The sequence below is a fragment of the Saccopteryx bilineata genome, chromosome 4 (genome assembly GCF_036850765.1).
Source record: "Saccopteryx bilineata isolate mSacBil1 chromosome 4, mSacBil1_pri_phased_curated, whole genome shotgun sequence".
Taxonomy (NCBI): Eukaryota; Metazoa; Chordata; class Mammalia; order Chiroptera; family Emballonuridae; genus Saccopteryx; species Saccopteryx bilineata.
Genome location: NC_089493.1, coordinates 242322380 through 242349638, shown reverse-complemented (window position 1 = coordinate 242349638; position 27259 = coordinate 242322380). Strand labels below are relative to the sequence as shown.

Here is a 27259-nt window from a genome sequence, read left to right as displayed (position 1 = left end):
TGCTTTTGCTGCATCCCATAGATTCTGATATGTCGTATTGTCATTTTCATTAGTCTGTATATATCTTTTGATCTCTGCACTTATTTCTTCTTTGACCCATTCATTTTTTAAAAGTATGTTGTTCAGTTTCCACATTTTTGTGGGATTTTTTTCCTCTTTTTTGCAGTTGAATTCTAGTTTCAAGGCTTTATGATCAGAAAATATGCTTGGTACAACTTCAATTTTTCTAAATTTGCTGATATTGTTTTTGTGGCCCAACATATGGTCAATTCTTGAGAATGATCCATGTACACTGGAGAAAAATGTATACTCAGTCATTTTGGGATGAAATGTCCTGTAGATGTCTATCATATCCAGGTGCTCTAGTGTTTTGTTTAAGGCCACTATGTCTTTGTTGATTCTCTGTTTGGATGACCGATCTAGAGCCGTCAGCGGTGTATTGAGGTCTCCAAGTATGATTGTATTTTTGTCAGTTTTTGTTTTAAGATCAATAAGTAGCTGTCTTATATATTTTGGTGCTCCTTGGTTTGGTGCATATATATTAAGAATTGTTATGTCTTCTTGATTCAGTGTCCCCTTAGCCATTATGAAATGGCCATTTTTGTCTCTAAGTACTTTTCCTGTCTTGTAGTCAGCATTATCCGATATGAGTATTGCTACACCTGCTTTTTTTGGATGTTATTTGCTTGGAGTATTGTTTTCCAGCCTTTCACTTTGAATTTGTTTTTATCCTTGTTACTTAGATGAGTTTTCTGTAGGCAGCATACAGTTGGATTTTCTTTTTTAATCCATTCTGCTACTCTGTGCCTTTTTATTGGTGAGTTTAATCCATTTACATTTAGTGTAATTATTGATACTTGTGAGTTCCCTATTGCCATTTTATATCTTGCTTTCTGTTAGTTTTGTGTCTTGTTTGATCCTTCTCTTTCGTTTTTCTATCTTTTGTTTTTATTTGGTTGTATTCCATACATCTTTCCTCTGTTGCTATCTTTTTTATCTCATGTGCTTCTGTGGTGGTTTTTTCAATGGTGGTTACCTTTGAGTAATGAAAAGGGTCCCTACCCTGTTCATTGTAGCGAACTATTTTGTGAGTACTTTTGCACTCCATCGTCCTTTGCTACTGTTAATCTCCGTCTTCTTCCCCTCTTTCTTTTTGTTGTTGTCACAGTTTAAATTTGGTTTTATTGTGTTCTTCTTGGAGCTTTTACTTGTGGCTCTGTTTTTTTTTTGTTCTTTGTATCTGATTGGAGTACCCCCTTTAGTAATTCCTGGAGTGGGGGTTTTCTGATAATAAATTCCCTCATCTTTTCTGTATCTGTGAATGTTTTTATTTCTCCTTCGTATTTGAAGGATAGCTTTGATGGGTATAGTATTCATGGCTGAAAGTTCCTCTCTTTCAGGACTTTAAATATTGGGGTCCACTCTCTTCTAGCTTGTAGAGTTTCTGCTGAGAAATCTGATGATAATCTAATGGGCCTTCCTTTATATGTTGTATTCTTCTTTTCCCTGGCTGCCTTGAGAATTTTTTCTTTGCTGTTGGTTTGTGTCAATTTCATTATGATATGCCTTGGAGTAGGTTTGTTGGGGTTAAGAAAACTTGGAGTTCTGTTTGCTTCTTGAACTTGAGGCTTTAGTTCTTTCCACAGGCTTGGGAAGTTCTCATCAATTATTTGTTTAAGTATGTTCTCCATTCCATTTTCTCTCTCTTCTCCCTCTGATATACCTATTATTCTTATGTTATTCTTTTTGATGGAGTCAGATAATTCTTGTAGGGCTATCTCATTTTTTTTAATTTTTGAGTCTCTTTCTTCTTCTCTCTGTTGTGCCTCAAGTTGCTTGTCTTCTATTTCACTAATCCTCTCTTCTATCTGACCTGTTCTATTAGCTAAGCTTGTTACTTCGTTTTTCAGCTCGTGAATTGAGTTTTTCATCTCTGTTTGATTTGTTTTTATAGTTTCAATTTCCTTGGACATATATTCTTTGTGTTCATGGAGTTGTTTTCTGAGCTCCCTAAATTGCCTTTCTGTGTTTTCTTGTATATCTCGGAGGATTTTTAGGATTTCTATCTTGAATTCTCTGTCATTAACTCCAAGGTTTCCAATATATTAAATTTTTTCTCCATAGATTTTTCCTCATCTAGCTGTGTTACCTCTCTTTCTTTTGTATCCATGATATTCGATTTTCTCTTCCTTAATGGCATCTGAGGGTGGTTTTGTTGATAGTATTAATGAGATTTAATAAAGAATAAAAAGTTAAAAAAAATAAAAAAATAACAAATCGAAGAGAGTTGTTTTTTTTTTAAAAAAATTAATAATGAAATAAAGAAAAATAAAATAAAATAAAAATTTTTTAAAAAAGGAAATTATTCCCCCCCTCTTTTTTTCCTCTCCTCTCCTCTCCCCTCTTTCTTGAGAAAATCTTGTGGTGGACTGTGAGTTATAACAAACAATGCCTGTGATGGAGGGCCTGAATTGGGGAAAAGTAATAAAGGGGCAAAAAAGAGAGAAAGAAAAAAAAAAAAAAAAAAAGAAAAAAGAAAAAAGAAAAAAAAAAGAGCGTATGGACCCACAAAAAGCAAATAAGGAAAAAATTTGGGTCAAGAATAGAATGATTTGCTTTTAGGTGTTGGTTTTCTAAGAGTTATGATGAGAGGAATAAGAGGAAAATGGAAAAATGGGGGGACAAATTAAAAACTTACTATTGTATTTAGTGGAACAAGAACTAGATAATATGGAGAGCCAGGGATGGGAGCACTGCTAGTGAGTTAAAAAGGTGAAGTAAAAACCCCCCAAAATGCCACAAACATAGGTTTGAGTCCCAAATAAGATAATTTGTTTGTTATTGAGGTTTGAATGAGAGGAGATGTAAAGGAGAAAGGAAGAAACTAATATAGAGGGAGAAAAGAAAGAGAGAGAGAGAAAAAAAGAGGGAACCACTAAAAGAAGAAAAAAGAAAGGAGAGAGAGAGAGAGTTAAGGGTTTTGGAGTGCAACCCTCATAGAGAGAAAGGAAGAGAAGAGAAATGATAATGGGAGATGTAACACTTATGGGTAGTGTAGTTCAAGGAGAGGAGAGAGTAAGACCGGTAGAGAGTTAATCGGCCAAATTGGAGGAGGAAAAAAAAGTCTCAAGAATGAGGATAAGAGAAACAAACGAACAAATATAATAAAATGGGATAGGTTATAAAGTCTGCAGATTATTCTTGATTTTGAGAGGTTATCTTCTTGCTTTTTCTTTTCTCTCCCTCTTCCTGGTCGGTGACTCTGTACCCCGGGTTCTGCCCCTTTGGCACGCTCAGGTAGAGGTTTGCAGTTGATAAGTCTCTATGGCAATGTCATGTATTGTGCTTTATTCTCGTTGGGAGTCGAGGCTCATTAGCATTTATAGGCTCCGACAGTGAGAGAGTCCGTGTTCCTGGAGCCTTTCTCCTAGTCTTTCCTTCCTCAATTAGTAGCCTGATAGTCCAGGTATGGGGTTGCTGCTGCCTCTGCCTGGATAGTAAGAGGCTCAAATTGCTGGCAACTCCCCACTCTATTTCCACTCAGCATAGGGCTCTGGGTAAGGCTCAGTCAGTCAGAGCTGCTAGCATAATCAGGCGGGCTTTCCGCCCACTCGAAGACCTCTGGCTCTGCCACTCTATCCGGTAACACAAGCGGGCGCCCACTTCCGGGGCGCTTGGAGGAAACTCTCACTCACTGTCTGCGACCAGGATATCCGGCCAGCAGTCTCACGCTCTGAGTAAAACCCCCAACCGCAGGGAAAAGTTGCAGCGTTGGAATTGAGTCTCGCTCCGTCCCCGTGTGCGGCTTTTGCAAGGCGCTGGGGCGGCCCGAGATTCCGCTTTGGCCCACACAAAGGCCCCTGACTCTGCCCCTCTGTGCGATAACACGGGCGCGCACTGCCGAGGCACTCAGAGGAATCGCTCACTCCTTATCTGCGCGCGCAAACCAGGATATGAGGCCGGCCGCGGTTCCCTCTGAGTGAAACAGCCTCCAGCACGGAAAATCTCCACCGTTGGGATTAGTTCTCACTCCCTCCCGTGCGTGGCTTTCCCAGGGCGCTGGGGCTGCCCAGAGACTCTGCCCTCAGCCCACAGAAAGGCCTCTGACCCTGCCTCTCCGTGGGGCAACACGGGCACCCACTTCCGCGGCTTAGGAAGAAATCTCTCTTCCACTAACTGCGCACCGACCAGGAGACCGGGTAAAATGGCCGCTCCGCTTGTCTTTCTTTGTTTGGGTTTGGCGCGAGTGTTAGCTTGTATTGCCCGGGTTGCCACAGGATCAGATTTTCCTCGGCTTGGATCTCTGAGCCACAGCCTGGTTCGGCCGTTTTTGCTGCGGCGGCCTGGATCTATTCACCCCCTTTGCCCGCCTCAGTTTCTATATTCACAGTTACCAGAGAAAGCCGCCCTGTTTAGGTTAGTGAGGAAGGCGGAGCATTTCTTACTCCCTATTTCCTTCGGGGTTTGGTTATATATTTAGCCAATTTTTCACTCAATCATACCTTTGGGTGTATTGCGAAGAATCTGGAAGCTCCAAGTATAGGTTTTTCTGTTTCTGGTTGAAGATCTTGTTGAGTTTTGGGGGAGATTTATCGGTATCGCTTCCTACTCCGCCATTACTCTCAGTATCGCGGTTCTTCATCCTAAATTTTTTAAGACCAAATAAAAGTATAGTTCATCAGAATCCATTTGTAAATTCTTACCAGGACGTTTCATGGCCATTCATGGGATTCTGATGAATATGCTGGTCTAGTGTGTGCCTGGTGTGGTCGTGAAGAGGCTCGAGTACATCCAGCATGTGCTGTTAGCAGCAGACCCAGGAAAACTGCTCCTTGGAAATCAAAGCTTCCAATCAGATCTATCTAAATTTCAGGCAGTTGTCTAGATTGTCTGTTTAGGGTGGTTTAAACTAAGTGTCTATGGTAGCCAGGCATGGAGCCCACTAGTGGAGCTGGTATTTGAACCCAGGTGTTCCTACGCTCTTGTCAACACTGGCAGGCCTTGGCCCTAACACTCCCCAGCGTGAGTTATAAATAGGCAGCATATCCTTGCAAAATGCACATGGTTGCTAATTGAGCTGTCAATTTTTATAGCAAACTCCTACTGAATCTGCCTGTATCCTTTGGTCTTGCAGAACACTTGTGTACGATTAACTGGTAAAGGGGAAGATACTAACATTTTTAAAAGGAGATCAATAGAAATCGATTCAAATTGTCTTAATTTAATAAAATCCTACTACCTGCTGTTTTCAAAGGCTCAAAACACAACCACAGTGGGAAGCAAACAGTCTTGAACCAGTTTGGGGAAGAATTTCCCTTGGATTTCCTCTACAAGGGAAGTAAAGCCCGTCAGGCGTACTGAGCTTTGCCTGAGGTAGCTCTCGTGTTACCCACGGCAGCGTTTGAGAAGACAAATGTTCCCAGTGCTAGGCTGCAAATGGATTAAAGCAGTGTTGATCCTCATCTGTCAGAACAATTAACATGAGTAAAGTACTTGCCCTACTTAAAGCAGATGGAGGGAGGGAAGGCAGGGAGGGGGGAAGGTGCTCTGTAGTACTGTTCATAAGATTAATGTTGCTCTATGGCAGCAGAGAGCACTGGATTTATTTTCTGAACATTACATGGATTTACAGGGATGTCAGTTATTGCTGAAAGCACAGACTGTGTTCTTAAAGGGTCTCTGTAGGGTGCTGAATGAGGCACAGAAGCAGCGTGGGGGTGGGGAATGGTGCATGAGATATGGAGCATTTTTAACAGTGAAGTATGGCTTGTTGACCATTTTTTTCCTCTTGTTTTTAAGCTCTGCTGAATTCAAGGCTTAAGAGTAATCTGGCTTCTTAAAGGATATAAAAATAGTGTTATAAATGTTGCTTGATAAATGACATAAGCAGAAATAGGACTGTACTGACTTGAGACCACAGCTCTGGGTTTGCAGGGAGACTTCAGATCCCTTTGCCCTCTGTCAGAGCGGGATCCATGGTGCTAGGGTAGGAGGAAAAGAAAACAGCATATTAAGAAGGAGATGTCTAGAAGGATTTTATTATTCTTTCACAGTGGAAGCGGAATGGGAGAATTGTTGAGGTTAGCAAAAGAATGATAGAAGATGACAGGTGTGTGAGAGATAATATTTACATGAGTGCTGAATCAAATTTTAATTATAGGAAGCTTACCGAGGAAGGAATGAGGCTGTTGGTGAAGAAGGAGTACCATTGAGTGACCAATTGTCGTGGGCATAGATTCTACTGTTCCTTCAGATATGCTCCCGACAATATCCCACAAATTTTCTGCCCCGAGAGCCTCCCCCCCCCACATCTGTTTTCCCTCTTCTTGCCTCCTAGTCTCCCAGCTATTAGAAAAACAGCAAAATCCTCTGCTGTCAGTCATGACTCTCAATGTTAAAATCTGGTGCCTAACCACCCTACTGGGAAAGCCACTGTACTCTCAGATACCAGGATAGTCCACTCACTGCTGTGATGCCCTGTTTCTGAACAGGGACAGCTGAAGGGTGTGGAGTCTCGGTGGCTGTGTGAGAACCGGCAGTAACCCTGCAGTTGCTTTCCTCAGGTCTCTCAGGCGCTTGCTCCCCTGGCACCTGGCCCTCTAGATTCCTGTTTCTCTCCGGGTCGGTCGGCAGCATCTCTTCCCTTCTCCATTCTCTGCCATCCCCGCTGGCAGCTGCCTGTCATGCTCACTCTGTATACCAGGCATGGGTTTTGATTAGCAAGCCCCTTTTTTTCGTAATTATACCCACCACGGTTTTGAATATTGCTCATGTGGACAGTGTATTTTTTTTGTAGGTTCTTCTGGGTACTAAAATAATTCTCTAAAATGAAAAATTAAATTCTGTTCTAACTTAAAAAAAATTATGTACTTGTTTGATGTATGTTACAAGCATTATTTAAATTAGTACAGCTTAGAAACTACCTAAGTATGATTAAGAAAATTATACATACTGTGTTTACTCGGAGCATTGACTCAGTTATTAAAATTAATGTATATGAAGACTGTGTGGCCACTTCAGAAAACCTGTACAGAATAAGACTGACTTAGCAATAGGTGCGTGTTCTGATTACAGCCATTTAAAGAAAAACAAAAAATATATGAATAAAATTGGGAAGAACCATGGAGAATTCTAATAGCTGTTACAATAGTGATTGGGGTGTAATGTCTTTATATAAAGTGGTTTTAAGGTAAAATATACTTAATGTTGACATTGTATCCTCATAAGCAGATTTATGTAGTTGATTTGAATGTTTCCTTTTGTTTTTAGGTTGTGTGGCCAAGAGTCACTGCATAACCCTCAACCTCTAGGCTTCCCATCCTTGTACATCTCAGAGGTTTTATGGTTTCCTAACCACCGCTGAAAGTCCACATTGTGTAGTTCAGTGCCTGGTTTAGCTTTTCCAGAGTTCCCATTGCCCCATACAGAGAAATTGATTCATGTTAACCTTTAACATATATGTTTTCAATGCTTATATTATGGCAGGTACATTGCTGGGTGTGGTAAACCAGTCAGACAGAATCCCACTCCTCAAGGAATTTGCAGGCCTGGTGGAGGAGACCCAGGATAGAAGTACTCTGATAGATGCTGTTATAAATGAGAAAGGGTGTGTGGGAGTTTTGCAACCAGGGTTCAAGAAGTCTTTCTAGAGGTTCCCTGAATGAGGGGTGGAGTTCAGTGGAATTGGGGGAGGGGGTGTTGTGATTTATCACTGACTGCAGTTGGTTCAGTATGGCCAGAGCAATAGCTTTGGGTAGGAGAACACTTAAGCCACATTAAGAAATTTGAACTCCACCTGAGGGTAGTGTCTATTCCATGGCTATTGAAGAGCTGTTGATTACTTTTAGTTATTTAAAAAAAATTTTTAATTGATTTCAGAGAGAAAAACATCGATTTGTTGTTCCACTTACTTCTATGTTGATTGATTGATTCTTGCATGTGCCTTGATCAGGGATCAAACCTGTAACCTTGATGTATTGGGGCAATGCTACAACCAGCTGAGATACCCGGCCAGGGCACTTTTAGTTACCTTTAGCAAGGAAAGGGATGTACTCAGAATCGCACTTTAGAGTGTTGGTGCTGGTTTTAGAGAACAGTTTGGAGAGAAAGCTAGAGGCAGGAAAACCAATTAAAACACTGTTCTCTCAGGCCCGGTGAGCAGTAGTATCCTGAGTGAGGATAATTATAGCAGGCATGGGGAGGGGTGGACAGTTTTCAGAGAGATCAATAAAAATTAATGATAAAAATGAGAATTGGGGAGGAAAAATTCAAAAGGATGCCCAAGTCTCTGGCTTAGGCAAGTGGGCATGTGCAACTTGGCTCATGGCACTTACTAGTTCCTTTGGTTGACGGGGGCAATAGAGGAGCATGGTGGGTGTGTGGGGCGGGGCGGCTCGCAAGGGGAGAAGGCAGGTTGAGTTAGGAGTATGTTGAATGCGTCCCTCTGGGTACAGAGATCTGAGGCAGCTGAATGTGTAGGTCTTGAGCACAAGGGAGCTGTTATCCAGGGCTATTGGATTCGAGATTAGTGTCATTCTTCCGTGTGGGAGACACATGCTAGAGCTTCGGTAGTAAATGTGTTTACCCTGAGAATTCTGCTGGCAACAACAGTCTTTGGAATTCCAAATACCAGCAGCATGGCTGCAAAAAGTCACTTCTCAGATTGAAGGGTTTACTAGCTGTTGCACTCAGGGCACATGTCCTCTCTGTTCCGCGCTGCTGATGCTGAGCGTCAATGAAATCCTTAGGAACTCAGCCCGATCCCAGCGTTATAACCTTATTGTTGTCATCCTCCGTACTCCTACGTGGTGTGTCAAAATACAAGAAAAGAATTTAGGAACTATTTCTCAGGGAGACATCCAAAGGCAAAGCCATTATAACGAAGTTACCCTTTCTAACAGACACTTTGTTGAGAGCTGGAGAAAATAGAATTATCTCTTAAATTTTTTCTAGTCACTTGAACTTGACTTTTTTAAATGACAGAATCAGCTCCTTGCAAATCAGCACAGGGTGTGGCTGAACAGATGAGAGGAAGTGCTTTGTTCCTGCTGGTTGGGAGTCGAAGGTGTAGCCATAGGGGCAGGAGAAATGGCAGCATGTAAGGCAGGGTTTGCAAATGTTTTGTAATCTAGTCCTGTGGTGAGCACAGCACACTAAATTTACTTCTGGGCTCATTTATGAGTCATGACTGACAGGTTGAAAGTATTTTATAAAAAGTACTCCAGGGATGGTTGACTGGAGACCATTTTATCTCTTCCTTAGAATGGACTACATTTCAGAGTATATTATAAGGAATATCATGTGGTTGGTCTTTACTTTGGCCCCTGGCGTACTCCACAGAATATTTGCGGTCTCGTACAAATCTCATACAACCTCCTAAATATTTTCCTGAGTAAGTCGAACAAAGTTTTCAAAAGTCAAATAAACAAGGGCAGCTGTGGCATCATCTCTACTGATGTCACTATTTCCCCTCCAGTTTGAGGGGCTAATCGACCACTAACTACGGTAATCTGATTTGCATTTTCCCTGTCGAATGTGCCACTCTGTGAATAGCTAAATTAACTTAGTCTTCCTGGAATATGCTCAAATGTTGAGAACCGTTTCGGACCTTTCAAAACCATTTGGTCTGTTAGCTCTGTCTGGAGATAAGCAGAATAATAAGTTCCTCAAATCAAAGGAAAACTAATGGTAGCACCTCTTTCAACTTTGAGTCATCAAAGCCTGACTGTCTCAAGCATGTTTTAATGGGGCTCATTATTTTATTTGTTCTACATTTGATAACTGAGATAATTTTACATTTGCATTGTTAATGTCCATTTTTCAAAATTTGTTGACACATCTGTTTATTTTCTAGAATAATAATTTGTTAGCTTTTCCTTTCAAGAACAAAAGCCATGCATGCCCATTGTAACAAGTTGACATAGATGTAAACCATGAAAAAGCCATGTCAGTCTCTTTTATATATATATATATATTGTTGGTGGTGGTGGTGTTTTTTGTTTTTCTGAGAGAGAGACAGGGAGACAGAAAGCAAGAGAGGTGAGAAACATCAATTTGTAGTTGCATCACGTTTTTAATTGTTCATTGATTGCTTCTCATATGTGCCTTGACCAGAGGGCTCCCACTGAGCCAGTGACCCCTTGCTCAAACTGGCGACCCTCTCTCAAGCCAGCAATCTCTGGGTTTTGAACCTGGGTCCTCAGCATCCCAGGTCAACATGCTATCCACTAAGCCACCACTGTCAGGCTCCTCCCCTCCCCCATATATTTCTGTCTCCCTACTTAACCCATGTTAAAACTTGGTGTGTTTATTCTTTAATACCCACCTATGCTCATGTAAAATACACAAATATTTAGATATGTGGTAAACATTTTTATAAAAAATAGTTCAGGCTAGATACATCCTAACCTTAACTCTTTTTTAAAACTTAATATATTGTGGGGTTTTGCTAATATCTCCAGCAGATCTCATTCTTTTTTATAGCTGTAAAACAGGGATGGGCCTTAGTTCAGCTATTCCCTCCCCTGTTGATAGGCATTTGTGCTTCATTTGTTTGGTCTGCCGTTTGTCATCATTATAGCGCTATAACAAATACCTTTGTAAATATATCTTAAAGCTTATCAGTTGTTAGATCACAAGAGGTGCTCCCTAGGCGTCCTAAGTAATGCAGGGGTCCTCCCCAGTAAACCAGCACATGCCCGCATTCCTTCCGGGTTCCCCCAACAGACTGATTTTAATCAGTTGAGTCCCTTCAGCAGAGTGTTGGAAATAAGACTAATCAGAGAGACTGATTCAGGCCATATTTTTTACTTAGGATGCTTCTCTCTCTGCCCACTCTTGTCTTGGGCCATTGTTCTTTAAATGTCCCAAATCTCCCTGAGGATTGGGTCTAGGACTCTTTAGAAGTCTTTTGCTGGTGACTCTACTCCTCCATGGCAACGATATAAAAAGAATTCTGTCCAGTAAAGTTTCTGTAGTTGTGAAGTGTGAATTTCTAATCTGTTCATTTCAGTAACTGTTATTGAGTAATCTATTCCAGTGCTACCCTCCACTTTCTCCTGCCCTTTGTGTTCGTATTGCAGGAAGTCAGGAGGTCTCCATCTTTGCAGTTGGTTATGCCATTGGTCAGAGTTGGGAGAAATAGCCTAGAAATCCCCTGGACACCTATGCTCAGTTTATACACACCAATGCATTCAGAGTTACCATGCTATGTTAGGTATTTGGAGTTAGAGAGCCTAAGTTAGATATTTAAGATAAATTTTCTAGATCACTTTGATTTAATTCATTTAGTAACTCTATGTGTTTTTGCACTATGCTATGTTAGGAATCTAATAAACTGAGGAGCAAAATAGACATGGCGTTTCTCCTTAAGATATTTAAATCTAAGGCCCTGGCCAGTTGGCTCAGCAGTAGAGCATTGGCCCGGCATGTGGAAGTCCCGGGTTCGATTCCCAGCCAGGGCACACAGGAGACATACCCATCTGCTTCTCCACCCTTCACCCTCCCCTTTCTCTCTGTCTTTCTCTTCCCATCCTGCAGCCAAGGCTCCATTGGAACAAAGTTGGCCCTGGCGCTGAGGATGGCTCCATGGCCTCTACTTCAGGCACTAGAATGGCTCTGGTTGCAGCGGGGCAACACCCTAGATGGGCAGAGCATCGCCCCCTGGTTGGCATGCCGGGTGGATCCCAGTCAGGCGCATGCAGGAGTCTGTCTGCGCCCCCCCCCCCCCCCCCGCTTCTCACTTCGAAAAATACAAAAAAAAAAATTTGAGTCTAGGATAGGAGAGCTACTATGCTACTATCAAGAACATTACAGTTGACTAATGGAATGTGCGTGTTATTAGGTGGGATTCAGTCTTACACATGACTGCACGGACCAGGAGGAGAATGGAAATTTGTTGTTCTAATCTAAAACCCATTGAGATTTTTTAAACCTTCATAATAATTCTATGTTTGTTTGGAAGAATGAACAAATAGCTAAAATGTTTTTGAAAAACAAAGAGGAGATTTTGTACTAATGAAACATTAAACATTATAATACTGTAATTTTAGTAATAAAAAAGGAATTTAGCTACATGATAATGGCTTTGTGTAGGAACAGGAGAAAGGGTTTAATTATTCATTAATAGGATAAATACTAAATAAAAACAAGTTACATTTTTAATTTATGTATACAATGAAATTGCAAATGGATTAAAGACTTTAAAATGACATTTTAAAAAAATCACAATGAAAAATGTAGTAGAGAAGGACTTTTTTTTTTGACAGAGACAGAGTCAGAGAGATAGTCAGATAGGGACAGACAGACAGGAAGGGAGAGAGCTGAGAAGTATCAATTCTTTGTTGTAGCACCTTAGTTGTTCATTCATTGCTTTCTCATATGTGCCTTGACTGGAGTAGGGGGTGGGGCTACAGCAGAGCGATTGACCCCTTGCTCAAGCAAGCAACCTTAGGCTTCAAGCCAGCAACCTCTGGGCTCAAGCCAGCGACCATGGGGTCATGTCTATGATCCCACACTCAAACCAGCGACCCCACGCTCAAGCCGGCAACCTCAAGGTTTTGAACCTGGGTCCTCCGCATCTTAGGCCAATGCTCTATCCACTGCGCCACCACCTGGTCAGGCAAGAAGGACTTTTTAAACAAAAAGCAGAGGGAAGAATTTGTAAAGGAAAATATTTATTGAAACAACATAAAAATATAAAATACAGATGTCAAGAAGTGCTATATAAATTAAAAAGTGAATAGCCAACTGGGAAGGAGTATTTGCAGTACATATGGGGAAAGGTTAATATCTTGAATACACATCAAACACTAAGAAGTCAACATCTTGTCAAAATGGGCAAAGAACATGAACAATTTAAAAAATAAAGTCACATGTGCTCTAAATTTATGAAATTTGACCATAAATAACCAAGGAAATAAAAACTGAAAGTCATCTTGGAATGATATGGGCAAAAAAAAAAAAAGTATTTGGCCCTGCCCAAATAGCTCAATTGGTTGTCACTCATTCTGATATGCAAAGGTAGGTTCGATCCCTGGTTGGGGCACAGACAGAAACAATGCTATGTTTTTTGTCTCTCTCCCGTCCTCTCTTTCTAAATTAATAATTTTAAAAATAAAAGTATTTAAATGATAAATCTAGAGTTGTTGAGAGTAAAGCAAGACAGCAATGGCTGACAGAAATATGTGCTACAATAGCTAATATAGAGGGGACAATCTCACACTCAGAAGCTTTGGTCAAATAATTCCATTTCCAGGAATTTCTCCTAATGCTCTTCATAACAGCATCACCCAAGGAAAATTGGTTACACATACAGTAATTGGTTGTTGGTTAAATTATGGTACATCCAGGCCACAGGTAATTATATTAAGATGGACAGATGGCCATTCATGATCTCTTCTTTCTTGTAGCCTGGTTTTGACAATGTTTAAAAGGTATGGGGCAAGAGCGAAATCTTATATTTGCCACCCTTAACCCCTCTTCATTCAAATAATGTTACTTGGAATAGATGTACACGGAAAGTAAATATTTCTCAACCATTAAGCCGTAGGAAGTAGCTAACTGCCTGTCGTGAAAGAAAATGAACCGTGTTCTGTCATCAAATGAATTGCTGAAGAAGCTAAATAGTGCAGTGACCTCCAAAGCCTTACCTAGGCTGTGAAATAACTTTAAAGAGGCGAATTTGACTCCTGAGATGTTTACTTATGTTGTTTTGTGCTCACATGGACAGAAGCTGTGCCAATCAGCTCTGAGCTCCGTCTTGTTTTTAGGTGAAACTTGGTCATTGGTATTAATCCAGATACCTGGATTTTTTGAGTTGAATTATGTAAACTGTGTTATGTAAACTGTCTACTGGTATGTGTCTTTGTTTTTCCACTCCTTGAGTGGAAAAAAAGTGTCCTATGTGTTCTCATGCAGAATCCTTTATCTAAAATAATAATTCTTTTCTTTCCCAAAACCCCCACAGCGCCTAAAGGGAGTCAAACAACATCTGGATAGCTTTCCATTTTACTTGTTCATACACTGCTCACAAAAATTAGGGGATATTTAAAAATGAATATGTAAAGCGATAAAATATCCCCTACTTTTTATGAGCAGTGTATGTTTCTTTGCTTAACAAAAATACTTCTCATATTAAATTTGAAAAGTTCAACTGATGGGAGATGGGTCATGGGGGCAGAAAGAGAGCCTTCATTGCGTGAGGCTTCCTGAAACAGTGACGGGACTTCCTGGTGTGACAAGCAGATATCTCTGAAGCTCTCTCTGTGTCTTGAAACCTTACAATTTCTGGAGATTCCTTCACTATAACTGCTCTTTTTTTCTTGGAGGTTGTTCAGTACCCACTGTGAAACAATAGGGAATACAGAGCCACCAATTATGTTTTCTGGGTTAAAGGGGTTTTCACCTTTTGCTTGTCTGTGCGTTTTCGCCTTTGTCAACTAATTGCCAGACTGAAGCGCAGCACATTGGGCAGAAGTGCAGGTTTCCAGGGACCAGTGTGACAAAAGTTAGTTCTGTTTTCTGTGCTTCCTTTTAAAGTCTTGAGAGTCAAGAAAATGGCTCCCTGTCCGATGGGAAGTTATCTTATACCATGCTGTTACTAAGCTCTGCAAAATCTGTCTCAGGAACTTCTTTGCAGACACTCACAGTTGTCATTTAGAGGTTTTGTAGTGAAGGCTATCTGAATTGACCTTCCAGGAATTCAGTCTCTCTGATTTGATGAGGTTATAACCAAATCCCCTGAGAAACAGAAATGGTTCACAAGAGCACCCAGCATATCTGAAGCCAGCACTTTAGGGACACCCAAACCCAGCACGACAGGGAAGCCCTAAGTTCAGGGTGCAGAAATCCCGGGACTGGGAGCCATATCTTCATTCTTTACTTTAGGAGACTTCCATTAGAGTAAAGATATGGAGAGTGATTTGGCAATACATGGATCCTGACCCTCGAACTTCAAGTCTTATCCTAATAATCAGTTTTCTCCCTGTGGCTCCTTTGCCGGGAGCAGAACACGTCTGAGGTGCCTGCTCATACTGCACTGCTGACCCCATTAGCAAAGAGGATACAGTCTGCGACATGACTTCTTGTCAAATCTTACACACAGAGGCAAATACAGTAAAGTGTGTTAGAGATTAATTTTAAGGACCCAAGTAAGGGGAGTTATAAAAGTCCATAAATAACCACCTTGAACTGTTATATATGTTGAAAATAATTTTTTTTTTCTGAAGCTGGAAACGGGGAGAGACAGTCAGACAGACTCCCGCATGCGCCCGACCCGGATCCACCCGGCACACCCACCAGGGGCGACGCTCTGCCCACCAGGGGGTGATGCTCTGCCCCTCCGGGGCGTCCCTCTTTCGCGACCAGAGCCACTCTAACGCCTGGGGCAGAGGCCAAGGAGCCATCCCCAGCGCCCGGGCCATCTTTGCTCCAATGGAGCCTTGGCTGCGGGAGGGGAAGAAAGAGACAGAGAGTAAGGAGGGGGGGTGGAGAAGCAAATGAGCGCTTCTCCTATGTGTCCTGGCCGGGAATCGAACCCAGGTCCCCCACACGCCAGGCCGACGCTCTACCGCTGAGCCAACTGGCCAGGGCGAAAATAATATTTTTATAGTGCCTTTAACATGCAACACTTACATAAGCATTTCCCCATCTCCCCAGTACTCCTGGGCAGTGCATAGGTTAGATGTTAACTGCCACAGAACAGATACAGGAACAGGAGCGGCTGGGGGACAGACAGAAGCTGGGCCGTGAGGTGCTTTCATCACAGGCACACACACAGAAAAGCATCCAAGCTTCCCATCATTCTTGTAGTGGTTGTTTATCAGGAGTTTTCTGAACTCCTGTCCAGGTGATGGGACAATGGGATATTGCCCAAAGCCACAAGAAAAGGCTATTTCTGTGATAGGGTAGAAGTAAAGTCCATTGAAGAAAAGGGGAAAACGATGAAAGAAATAATGGAACGAGGTACATACTACAGCTCTCTTTGTTCTCGTTTAAAAGACATAATTGCTGGAAAGAAAGAAAAAATTGAATTTAGACACACTCGTTACTTTCTTTCCATGAAGACGAGACCTACTGATGATCTTGTACTTTTTAAAAAAATGCATCTCATTTAAAATCCTAAGAATTTTACATTGGAGTTGAGATACGTGGGGTAGATCCATCTAATTCTACTATAGCTACATTAGCTATAGCTGAGTTATGTACTTGCCATCCCCAGAAGAAAGCATTTTATTTAACCAAAGTGAGGTTCAGCATTGCATAAGTGCCGTAGCAGAATAAAAACGTATCATTTCTGCTGATCTCCCAAGCAGTGCCCTTTTCTGAATTGCCTCTTGCTGCCTGGACAGCTACTATTAAAGAAACAAGGCATTTTGTTTTCTAGACAGCCCTCGGATTGTTCCCTGCACTCACATGGGAGTGCCTGGCTGCAGACCTTTCTATTTTTCTCCCAGGTCATCCCACAGCAGTTCAAAAGGTGACCTGTCACGGGGAAGAGGGCAAGTCGATGCATTTTAAGAAATCCACCCTGTGTCTCCCCATGGCCAGAATGTGACCTGCACTGTGTTTCTGAACTTGAACATTAACCCCTTTGCTCTGTACCTGAGCAGTTTGACTGGGTCTGAATGAGAGAATTATTTTTCCAAAACAACCTCCAGCTCTTTCTCATTCCACAGCTCAACTCTGCCCAATTATCTAAGCATGAATGCTCCTGAGTGTGTTTGTTTAGAGGGTGTGGGATTGGCATTACGGGAGATGATGCAAGATGAAGACTTCGACACACTGAGGTACAGAAATGGTCCTGCGAGGAGAAGCCTTTCAAAGGGTTCACGTGTTTCTTTTTAAACCTATAATGCTAATTTCTTTATGATCTTCTCTTTTCCTTTCTCCTTCTGAGTCTCTTGGCTTCCTGTAGAATTAATGGCTGCCTTCAGGCATACAGTGTATCTATTCTATTTTTCCTTTCCTCCTAGCCTTTGGTTTAATTCCTTCTCCCTTCCCTCCTTCTCTTCTTTTTTTTTTTTTTTTATATTTTATTTATTCATTTTTAGAGAGGAGAGAGAGAGAAAGATAGAGAGAAAGAAGGGGGGAGGAGCTGGAAGCATCAACTCCCACATGTGCCTTGACCAGGCAAGCCCAGGGTTTCGAACCGGTGACCTCAGCATTTCCAGGTCGACGCTTTATCCACTGCGCCACCACAGGTCAGGCCCTCCTTCCCTTCTTAACCACAGAACAGCAAGAGTGGTGCAAGTCAGTGTCTCTTCCTCCCCTTTCCCCAGGGCAGAGGGCCGACATCTGGGACAGTGACAGTTCCAAAATTTCTACGCAGGCGGATGCTCTGGGAAGGAGGAGACCAAGGGGCTTGTCTTAAAGCTCTGCCTGCCTCGCCAGCACCATCTTTACATGGATTGATTGCTTTTGCTGGATGTCTGCAGGAGCACCAGTGGACACAATGGGGGCTGAAGCCTGCCTGAGCTGTTGCTATGGGTCCAGCCTGATTCCAGGGCCTCTTTGCTTTACAGACTGTCAGGGGCAAAATGCAACATGTGGACGTAGCCTTGCCCCGGTCTTGTGCCCCGCCCTCCCCAGACACCCGCCGCCCCCCCCAGACACCCGCCCCCCAGACACCCGCCCCCAGCACTCTGTTCACCCACTTCTCTTCAACCCCCACCCACTAGGAGGGCTTAATAAAAAAACCATAACACAAAGGCATAGGTTGCTGTTGCCTGCACCCACTATTTAAACTTGGAGATTCAGAATTCCATAAACTGCAGGTTTTGTGCATGTGGTATATTCTGGAATTTGAACTCACCATAGGGGAGGTCTGCTTTCTATTATCATCTTTCATAGCATACATTTATCATTCTGTATACTCTATTAACATACCTCTGTGGAAATCATTTAACGTATGGGGCAGACCTAATCTTTTTTTTTAAGTGTTTTAATAAGTACTTTAATAACTGCATTTTTGTTCATAAAATACAGTGGAAGAAAGAAATTGCAAGTATATGTTTTTAGACGGTTTCAAAGAACAGATCATGTAAGCAATGGTCTAAATGGATATGAAGGTACTTAACATCTGGAGTTTATTAGGAAAAGAACACATTTTCAGCATAATTTTAACACTCCACGTTTAAATTATCAGTTCCTTAAGGCTCTCTAGTTGCCATGTTGGTGCAAGATGAATAGTGTATGAGCTCCAGTAGTCTCACCGTGACGTGCCTGTGGTTTAATATTGTACTAGGTATGTGGAATGACTAAAAAAAATAGAGCATAACCTCGTTGGCTTTACAAGCATACTCTCAGCTCTGTGTTTTCCCTAGGAAATGATGTGATATGTTTCCCCTTTTTTTCGTGAACATAAATCCACTCCCCCAAAAGAATGTAAATATCTGGAGTGAGGCAGAATACATTTTTAAGTTTTAAAATCTTGAGACAATTGGCAACTTTTGAATAATTTTGATTTACGATGTCAATTGAAAGGGGAAGTTGGTAGTTGTAGATCAGGTTTCTCAGCCCTTGGAAAGGCTGTTTAAAAGGTCTAGAGAGAGTTTAGACCCACTCCACTGCAAGCCTAAGGTGGCCTTTCTCTGTGCCTTTTTCACTCTAGCCTGTTTTTTGGGTGGGGCAGAAGGAGGAGCTATTCCTTTATGTAGTAATCATTTTAAATAAACATCCAGTTCTGTTGCATTCATTTTCTGGGCAGCCCTTGGCCCTGCAGGCGTGTAAATGCCGTGGCCATAGCGCAACAGGGAATGAAGTGCAAATCCTGCTCTCCTTGTAAAGGTTATACTCTGTTAGGAACCGCTATTGCTAGGGTTTTTAAAAACTCAGAAAACAAACAAGCGCCTGACCAGGCGGTGGTGCAGTGGATAGAGCATCGGACTGGGGCACAGAGGACCCAGGTTCTAAACCCTGAGGTCGCCAGCTTGAGCGCGGGCTCATCTGGTTTGAGCAAGGTTCGCCAGCTTGAGCCCAAGGTCGCTGGGTTGAGCGTAGGGTCACTCAGTCTGCTGTAGCCCCCAGGTCAGGGCACATATGAGAAAGCAATCAATGAACAACCAAGGTGCCGCAGCAAAAAATTGATGCTTCTCATCTTTCTCCCTTCCTGTCTGTCTGTCCCTATCTGTCTTGCTTTCTCTGTCACAAAAACAAAACAAAAAAACAACCAAATAAGCAAAAGCTTACTTTGAGGTGCCCGTGCTTCCCTTGGCATCACCTCGGGGGGTTGTTTTGTTTCGGTTTTTGCCGCATAGTCACTCTGGATGTTGACTCATCTGTTGTGCTCCATTGCATCTGTTGGTGTAAAATGAGAGAACCCTCAGACTGGAGTGAATTCCGAGAGGCTGTAGACTAAACTCTCAGGCAGGACTACACTATCCCACAGAGATGAGACTCGCCCCTGTCTTGAAAGATTTTTCCGGAGAAGAATCCCACAGCCTGTGCTGCACCTTGTAAGACCTAACAAGCTTCACTGTCAGGGAGGCTTGCAGAGCAGACGTGAGCCCTCCTGCCGCAGAGTAAACCCATTATCTCAGCCGTGCACGCTGCGGCTGCCCTCCCTGGAGGAGCGCATCGTATGCCTGTCAGCTAGTGCTCATTTGCCGTCATCCTTCTTGCCTCAGAGCCAAGTAATCCCATTTCACATTTGTGATATTTTTTTCTGGGAGCCCAGCAATAAGCTCAATATTTTTGATAAATGATGCCTTAGATTGAAATTGATGGGAAGACTGTCTCACGGAGTCTTTGGGTCTCATAATCCTCTTTATCCATCTCAGAATGGTGCTTGCGTTTAAACTAGAATATCACCAGCACTGTTTCATAATTAGCATTTCAGAATTTTGACCTCACAGGGCAACTCACTCAGGCCTCTAAGGAGACTGCATCCAATACCAGGAGATTCTTCTCCACCCCTGTATTTGCTTCTGTGCCTAACGATTGACGGTATCACTTTCTTAGCAGTGAAGCTTGGCTTTAATAGTTTGGGGAAATTTTGGTTTTTACAGTGTTCAATCTGCAGTATTTCTAGTCGCTGTCGGATTTAGGATATCCTTTGACAACTGTATGTTAGAAATGTTTTATTCTTAGAAATCTTTAACACAAATTTCTGCTCCCCGCCTTTCTGCTTTCAGGAAACAAAATAAGGCAGCTTTGGGGCATCTTTCTGTTTGCTGTGTCTCCGAGGAGGGAAAGGAAAGGGGTGTTGGGTGGAGGTAGGCATCGCCAGGCACTCAGGGGTAAGGGGTGTTGGGTGGAGGTAAGCATCGCCAGGCACTCAGGGGTAAGGGGTGTTGGGTGGAGGTAGGCATCGCCAGGCACTCAGGGGTTAGGGGTGTTGGGTGGAGGTAGGCATCGCCAGGCACTCAGGGGTAAGGGGTGTTGGGTGGAGGTAGGCATCGCCAGGCACTCAGGGGTTAGGGGTGTTGGGTGGAGGTAAGCATCGCCAGGCACTCAGGGGTAAGGGGTGTTGGGTGGAGGTAGGCATCGCCAGGCACTCAGGGGTAAGGGGTGTTGGGTGGAGGTAAGCATCGCCAGGCACTCAGGGGTTAGGGGTGTTGGGTGGAGGTAGGCATCGCCAGGCACTCAGGGGTTAGGGGTGTTGGGTGGAGGTAGGCATCGCCAGGCACTCAGGGGTTAGGGGTGTTGGGTGGAGGTAGGCATCGCCAGGCACTCAGGGGTAAGGGGTGTTGGGTGGAGGTAGGCATCGCCAGGCACTCAGGGGTAAGGGGTGTTGGGTGGAGGTAGGCATCGCCAGGCACTCGGGTTAGGGGTGTTGGGTGGAGGTAGGCATCGCCAGGCACTCAGGGGTAAGGGGTGTTGGGTGGAGGTAGGCATCGCCAGGCACTCGGGTTAGGGGTGTTGGGTGGAGGTAGGCATCACCAGGCACTCAGGGGTTAGATGTCACCTCTTTTGCTGTTTGAACTAATGAGGAAGCCTGACTCTGAGCTTGGGAAGTTGTACGGTTCTGCCCTTATAAGCACAGAGGAATTTATTTTGCCAATGAACCTACATCATGGGAAAGGAACAGGGCCGTATCCACAGTACACGATGAAAGAACACCTGCTGCTTGCTGTTGGTGAGGACCCTGAAGCTCCCACCGGCCTGAGCAGCCGAACTGTCTCTGGTCCCAGCATTCAGCACCGAGCTGGGTCGGGAGCCCTGCTTGCGTTTGTTGGGAGCCACACATTATGGGCTGGAGGACAGTGCCTCCTCACGGAAGTTCTTTCAATTTAGAGAAAATCCGAACCAGGTGATCATACATGCTCCCAGAGGAACGCTTCTTTCCTCAGCCCACCGGCTGGCCTCCTCTTGATCCTTTCTGCTGCTTCTCTTCCAAGGGTGTGTGAGAGACCCACGACCCTCGGCATGCAGAGGGAGACCTCACGTTGTCCATGGCTCCCATCTGTGATCAGTGCCTTCTGCCACACCCCCCCCCACCCTGTCCCCTGCCCAGATCTTTATGAATTTAAATATTAGCCCGTGAAATGGAGGGGGCACGAAAGGGGAGTAAATCGCACGGTGAGAGAGAAAATTGTCAAGGCATCTGGGATAAAACGTGTTCCTTAGAGGTAGTGGGAGAAAAGGGGAGGCTTTGTTCATTAAAATAGTGCTGAGTTGTTATGTAACCGAGTTACTATTTGGTTTATAGAGCCGAAGAGGCAGGAGCCGTTGGGGAGAAGCACAATCCTCACCCGGCCTTTGCCGGCGGTGCTGGCAGGTGGGGCGGGGGACACACCTGCTTTGGTGGGTGAATGGCTCACTTGCAGGATCAGGATCTTTATAGGTTTGTTTGGTCAGAGTTTGTGGTGCCCTTCACCTGCCGAAGCTTCTTCCCTCCGGTGCCAGACACCGTCAAAGCAAGTGCAGGGGGTCCCACTGCCACTCCCTCCGACACCGACACGGGGCTTTTCCCACTTGAGCAGTGCTGCTACAAACCATCTGGAGCGGGGCAGCATCCAAGTCTGCGATCTTAACTCCTCACCTTCTCGCCCTTGGCCCACGCCAGGCCGTGTGTGCTGCACGTGTGTGACCCCGGTACCCGTGGTAAATGAGATGCAGTGGTGGGGAATGGCATAGGTCAGGCTGGGAGTTTGGGGTTTCGGTACTAGAAAAACAGACTCTGCCTCAGTTTCTTTGTCTGTGGAATGAGCTAATAATAGTGCCTACCTTATTTGGTGAGAATCCCGTGAAAACGTGTGGAAGGTGATTGGCAGGGTCCCTGGCACATGGAAGTGTGCTGGCCAGAATTCACCTGGCATGTTATGCTTGGTTCTGGCTGGCACTTATCTAAAGCAGGGGTCAGGAGCCTATGGCTCGTGAGCCAGATGTGGCTCTTTTGATGGCTGCATCTGGCTCGCAGACAAATCTTTAATTAAAAAAATAATAACGTTAAAAATATAAAACATTCTCATGTATTAGAATCCATTCGTTTCCTACTGCTCATGTTCATGGTTGCGGGTAGCTGGAGTCGATCAAAGCTGTCCTCCAGGACAACACCAAATTTTTATTGGATAATGCATAACGTACTCAGGTCATTGTATGGCTCTTACGGAATTACATTTTAAAATATGTGGCGGCCATGGCTCTCTCAGCCAAAAAGTTTCCCAACCCCTGATCTAAAGGGACATTGACATCCTCAAGGGGCCACTGGAGGATGGAGGATTGTTATAGAGGTCTGACAGCTTATAGGGGGTGCTAATACAGTGGATTATTAGAAGAGTTTGAAGTATGGAAGAGAGGACTACGTTAGACACATTGTTTCACATAAGCCATTGTAAGTATCTTTACATTAGAAAAATGTCTGACAGAGATTTTTTTAGTGATGTGATCTTTAGATGGTGGGGTAGGATCATGTACGTTCTTTTATCTGAATTTTCTAATTTTCTGAATTTATTCGTTCCACAAATACGGTCTGAAGTTCCACCATGTGCCAGGCACAGTTCATCTTGTTCGTTGGCTGTTTTCCCAGTTTCTTGACATGTCTGCCTTCTTGAAACTAATAGTCTCGTGGGGGGGATGAATCAACCAAAACCTTGTATGATATATTGTCAGGTATTAATAAGTATTTTTAAAAATAAAGAGGAGTAAAAGGAAAGAGAAGGGGGGTTGAGGGAAAGGAAAACTTTCTCCAGGTGGTTGGTGGGGGTGGCCTGGATGAATTAAGGGAGTGAGTATTCATATGGGAAGTTATGATACCATGTTCATTGTTATGTATAGCTCTCAATTTTGTTGACAACATAGTATATTATGTCTATCATACAATTTATTCACCTAATCATTTTCTTATGCACTAATCTTTGTGCATATCTTTGCTCATAGTAAGCTTTACCATTTAGGTGCGTTTTTATGATAACTAATTTTGGGAACTTATACATAATCTCATTTGGTTCTTGATCCTCTCTTACCTTGTGATAGGAGAGCCAGAAAGTGGGGGTACAGACTGGGTGTGAGGCTACTTCCATTTCTTGGCTGTTTTTGCTTGCTTACCTGCAGGCCCAGCCGAGGTGCAGGGCGCAGCGGATTCCATTGCACGTGTAGATTGCTATGATTACTATGATGTGAGCCTCCATGTGATGAGTCCTGCTGATTGCTTCATCAGGGTTTGTGTAAACAAGGAGATAGGAATAACCCATCACTCTTAAAGGCCCAATTCTATCTTGACACGTTCCAGCAAGCACAAAGCATGGCATGGTGATCATCATAACTGAGGTGATAATGGTCATGTGGCTAACACTGCCAGACAGCATCGTGGTTGAGTGATTTACCTGCAGTATATTCGTTGAATCTTCACAATTCTGTATGGCTATTGTTTCCATTTTACAGGGTAAGTAAACTGAGGCCGGAAAATTTTTGACAGCTTGACCAAGGCTAACCTGGTACTCAGGACTGGGGTTTCTATTTCTGTTTTGTGATAGCCTGTGTCCTTATCTAAAGAATTTACCCCATCACTTTCTCTCCCTCTACTCCCACTCCCATTTTATTCCTTTTCAGGGAACAGGACGATCCCACTTAGGACTAGAATTGTCTGGGCTAGGCGATTTGGAAAGGAGAGAAGATTCAGATCTTTTCTTCTGTTTAAACACACTGTTCTCAGAAGTAGTCATCAGGGCCCCTCACGGAAGATAACGTTGAGCAGATTTGAAATGTGTCTCTTCTACCCTTTCCTGGTGCGTTAGATTAGATGAACCAGTAAGTGGTACAGGGGCCCGTCCAGGCAGCAGCCCTGGGCTGAGAAAGGAGACTCCACGGCCTGCCTGTGCTTTCACTGAACGGGAACTTGTTTATGGCATCAGACATTTTATTTTATTTTTTTTTAATTTTTTATTTATTTATTCATTTTAGAGAGGGGGGGGAGAGAGAGAGAGAGAGAGAGAGAGAGAGAGAAAGAGAGAAGGGGGAGGAGCAGGAAGCATCAACTCCCATATGTGCCTTGACCAGGCAAGCCCGGGTTTTGAACCGGCAACCTCAGTGTTTCCAGGTTGACACTTTATCCACTGCGCCACCACAGGTCAGGCGGCATCAGACATTTTAAAGTTATTTTTTTTCAATGAAATAGTGCATGTTAAAGTATCTTTTAAAAGTTAGTAAGGCATTTAAAAACGATTGTGTCACCGGACAGGAACTGAGCCCAGAGCCAGTCTGCCTTAGGCCAGCCCGTAGTGTGTGAGTTCTTGACTTCATGTAGGAGAGATTTCACAACATGGGTCCAGGTGATGTGGAGAGTACATTTATTAAAGCTGGAGACAGTGAAACAAGGAAGGGCCCAGGGCAGAAGAAGCAACAGGAGAGAGCTGAGGCAGTGCTCTGCTTTGGCTCCCTAGAAACATAGGAAAGGGGTGAGCAAAAAATTGAGCTCACTGGAAAGTCAGAGAAAAGCGGGCCTTTGAGACTGGTTCAGATTGTCAGCCCGGGACAGGCTGCCGCTGCCTGCTGCAACCCTGCTTGCCGGTCTCGCGGGGACCCTTAGCGTTTAGGAGAAAGGAAGTAGTAAGTTCATGCTGGGGAGAAGGCCCGGGCATGCTCCGGAGTGAGCCTGCTCTGTTACCCTTTGTCTTGAGCATTTTTATCTCTCCTCTGTGGGGGAGAGTCGGAGGAGAAAGTATCAGAATATTCATCAGCTTTCCAGGTGCATTTCTAGTATGCTGATGCATCAAAATGAGCATTTAAGGGAGTTTGGGATTATTCTTTGGTCGGCTTTACTATTTTATTTTACTTTTATCTTGGGTCTGGCTGGCTCTAGTTGGGTTTTTGTTATTTGTTACCCTGACTTCATCCATCTTTGGGTTTGGCTGGCACGAATGGCATTAATTGGGTCTCTGTCCTCTCTGCCCCTGACCAGGGTGATTCAAGCTATTTACTCTCTGGCCAGGGAGGTGAGGTGTAAACCGTTTGCTCTCAAGTGTCCTTGGTTGGGGAAGATAAGGTCCTGTGATTTGCTGGCTGTACACTGGTCATTCGTTTGGCTTTGTTTAATTAACATATTTCCCCATGTATAATATTCTCCCATATGTATAAGATGCACCTTAATTTTGTGGCCTGAAATTTGAAAAAACAAGTATTAAAGTTATTGAACTCGTTTTATTCATCATAAAATTCATCACTCTCAAAACTCCCATCCATTAGCTTGTCCTCATCTGTGTGTGATGATGAATCACTGTCTTCATATATTGCCTCGTCCTCATTTCTGTCTAGGGGCATTTGAAATGCCACAACCACTGTATAAGATGCACCCAGTTTTTAGACCCCAAATTTTTCGGGAAAAGGTGCGTTTTTATACCTGGGGGGACACAGTATCTTGTCTCCCCATTCCAGTCGCCCAGGAATTTTTCTAACTATTGAATATCTTAATAGTCAACAACTTGACTATCTTCTGTGTTTTAATAAGTCTGAAAGTATGTGCCTTGAGTTTCTATATCAAGTTTATATGTGTGTGTGTTAATACATGTGAATGTATATATGTATGAATCTGTATGTGTGTGTGTACACACAATCAAATCTAAATCTTCAGTCCTTTTCCCAAAGAAAAAAAACATTGTCCTCAATCCAGTAAAAACAAAAAAAAAAACACACAAAAAAACGGGTTCTTCCACTATTGCTGCAAAATAACGTGGCCTTTCCTAATCTGTAGAGTTTATTGACTATTTCACCATTATAGGTACTTGGTTTCTCTAGAATGGGGAATCCAATATGTGCTGAATTGGATCAATATAAAAATTTATGAACAATGCAGGCTTTGTCAGGAACTCTTTTTACTCCTGTGCATATAATTCTCTGTGGGAGTTTCTGCCTCAGAGATCACATCAGTATTTAGTGCACGCTGAAATATTCATGTCCACTGATTAGCAGGATTTAATTGTTACATCTTCATCTCCTTCATGATGTGTCATTAGGATGCAACCCACCTTGAAGTTTAAGTGGATGCTGCTGGTTTATTGCAGTGTTCTATTTTGCCTGTGTTTCTTTACATATATCCTTGTCTACACATGTGATTCTAGTTTCCCTAGAAAACCAAATAACACTGCAAAAAAAGTAAGAAATTATTTGATAGTGGAAAATACCAAGTGATTTATTTCTACTAGAGCAATTATTGTATTATAACATTTGTATAGTAAATTTTAAAATATATACATTTAGTCTACTGTTTAAATTTTATTTTTTTAAGTTCTAGTAGTTAAAGGGACCTTTCCTCCCATGTACTATTTAATTAGCACAATTAAGGGCTTTTCCACCTCCACTGCCATATTTTCCTCATTAATTTCCCCTCAAATGATATGGAAATAGCTGGAGATTAATTTTTCTCTGCTTCCTTCCTGGGTCTGATGTCAGCTGCATGGTCTTCTATTTCTAAGTTTTAGATAGTTTAGAAGTTTTAGATAATTAGTACTCTTTCCCCTACTTTCCCCTCTCATAAAAGGAGACCTTATCTCCTCAGCAGTTTCCTGCAAGGGTCTGGGGAATGCTCTGTGCTCTGCTGCAGAGCCTGAGGCGTGGCGGTTAGGAACCTGCGAGGCGTTAGACAGACCTGGGCTTTCATTCCAGCTCTGCCACTTACAAGTTGAACAAGTTACAGAACTTCTAAGCCTCAATTCCTACTTCTTTAATTGGGGTTAACCAGTCTCCAGGTCATAAGGTAAGTTGGGGTTAACCAGTCTCCAGGTCATAAGGCTATGTGAAGAATATATGAGAAAGTGGTAGATGCTGAATACAGTACAGCAGCCAGCACATGTAAGCACCTATGTGCTAATTAATATTATTTCCA

The 27259-nt window shown here is 43.1% G+C and overlaps 2 protein-coding genes across 4 annotated transcripts in view; both read left to right on the top strand.

Moving 5' to 3' along the window:
- Positions 1 to 27259, top strand: part of MCC (MCC regulator of WNT signaling pathway) — a 550138-nt gene that overhangs the window by 362241 nt on the left and 160638 nt on the right. The window lies entirely within an intron of this gene.
- LOC136334176 (uncharacterized) overlaps positions 17144 to 27259 on the top strand; it is a 399355-nt gene continuing 389239 nt past the window's right edge. The window contains exon 1 of the mRNA XM_066274076.1: positions 17144 to 17201. The gene's annotated coding sequence lies outside the window, so the exon portion shown is untranslated. The remainder of the gene's footprint in view (positions 17202 to 27259) is intronic.